We start from the raw sequence: 2,303 nt of genomic DNA, 5'->3' as shown, positions 1-2,303 counted from the left end.
AGCACGGTGCGCCGCGTCCCCCTTCCACGCGCGCGGGCGTGGCGCGCAGACGGCAGTCGTTGGCGCGGCGCGTCGCGGCGGGGGGGGCGCAAGCGCGCGGGGCAGGGGTTGGAACGGGCGCCGGTAAGAAGCGGGAAACGCGGCCTGCTGAGTATACAAAATATTGGAAATGCTTCCCTCCCATTCAACCGATGCAGTGATGCCATATGCCAGGGTGCTCGGGTGCTGGCACTGCGAACTCTTCGTTCGGAACGGCCCTCAGGGCCGTGCCGAACGAGGGCGGAGGCTCACCCCCGCTGCGTCGCGAAAGAGCATTCCGCGGGGGCTCCACCCGCGTCAGAGGCGGCTGCCCCGCTGCCTCGCTGCGCGTCTCGGAGGCACGCTCAAGGCGCTTCGCGTGACACGGGCGGGGGATTTAATTGACATACTGTAGTGCTTGATAAATTGGCGCTCTTGTACCGCGCGACATGCATTGCTTAAAGGCTCTAAACGGCCCGTCATTGCGAAACAATACTCTTGCGAAATGCAGGTGCGTAAACGCTGTAATGTAATAGGGCAACATTATCTCAATACTGTAAATAAATCTAATAACGTTGTGTGCATAGTCGGGATTCTCGAACTCGTTGTAAAAATACGTGTTTTTACAACGAGTTCGATCAATATTTCTGGCAGGAATATTTTCGAACGAGGCCTTTTATAAAACTCACAGCACCTCCGAAACACGCTGTGTGAGTTTTACGCTCTAATAGACGCCTGGATTTCGCGCATTGCAATTAAGCTTTTCAGAAATTAGAAGATTACAACTCCTACACGTTGCGGATATTCTGATTCTGAAATGTGATTGCGAAATCCAGGTGAGTAAACCCTCTAATTTTAATTAGAGGTAATGTTGCGTTTAGGGGGGCGATCAGGTGCATTTTGGTGGCAAACAGACGGGTGAAATCGGAAAAGTTGTAGCGAACAAGGGGCTAAACGCAAAATCTCCCATTAGATTTTGAAACTTTGAAACTCGTGGAAAAACTCACATGCCCCGAAAACTCGTTAGATTTTGAAAGTTTGAAACTCGTGGAAAAACTTTTTTCCACGAAAACATTCCCCGAAAACTCGGGGCATGTGAGTTTTTCCACGAGTTTCACATCTGCCCATCAAACGGATCAAAGCGCGACAGGATCTGCCACAGATGCCGCCGAAGCAACCGCGAAAGATAGACAAGTAGAAGCTTCTAAAAAGCGGTCCTCTTGAAACGGCCTCCCTCAGGCTGTGAAGAAGACGAAACACATCGGCCCTTTCGACTGAGAACCTTGCTATCCTTGTGGCGAGCTACAATACTCGCTTCAGCGAGTATTCGCGCAGGTGCACGTGATCCGTCGGGCGGCACAACAGTATACTGTACCAGACTTGACCTTGCTGGAGGTCAACCCGCCAAACTCGTGGGATTTTTCAAACTCGGCGTTAACATGATACTTTTACGTCCAGCGAGTTTGTGGGCAAATGGAAAAAAACCTTATTAATTAATTAATCTTGTCCCCGCTCGGCCGCTGCAACAGCGTCGGGCGTGCGGGTAACCCTGCGATGCGCATGTCTCCCGCGGCAGTCTCTTGCGACCAAGTCCCTCTGCCCTTCTCCCCACCGCCCGCCCGGCGTCGCGCCCTGCCTCGTCCATACACGTCCATACATGCCCGTCCACGCAATCCTTAGAGAGGCCCTGACCCCGCGATCCCGACGCGGCGCGGCCTTGTGTGCGCGGTGAGCCCTGGCTCCTGCGCCCTGGCTCCCGCGGCCCCATGCGTGCGCGTGCGTTAATATCGATTCGCCTTTGCCAGCCTAGTGCCCGCCGCCACGGCGCCGCTCTCCCCCGCGGCCCCCGCACGCGCGCGTCACAGTAAAACTGTACAACATCCGACCTCGCGCGCGCGTTGCCGCGCCCCACCGCGCCCCTGCGGCCCGGCGAGACGAGCAGCAGCGCACCCGGCGCGCGTCCTCTCCCGCGGCTTGGCGCTGTTCAGTACGGTGACATCTCAGAAAGGGGCATTCCGGAACGGCTGCAGGTCTTCCAAGCAAGTCTTTAGACGCAGGATAGAACCATAGGGGGTAAAAGGAGTTGTTAATCTCTTTTTGCTCTATTTTACTCAAATGCTGACCAATTTAGTCAGTTTTAATGGCCGAGAACGCCTTAAACACTAGTAGTACTTACCTTTGTAAGTAAGATCGTGTCGCTCGTCCGACATGTTTCTTAAAACAGTCAGGCCCAGTCAGGTGATGACAAAGGTATACTTCTTTGCCAAAATATACCTCGCAGGCTG

Source organism: Chondrus crispus, genomic scaffold (genome assembly GCF_000350225.1).
Source record: "Chondrus crispus Stackhouse genomic scaffold, scaffold_447, whole genome shotgun sequence".
Lineage (NCBI taxonomy): Eukaryota > Rhodophyta > Florideophyceae > Gigartinales > Gigartinaceae > Chondrus > Chondrus crispus.
This window is presented reverse-complemented; position numbering follows the sequence as displayed.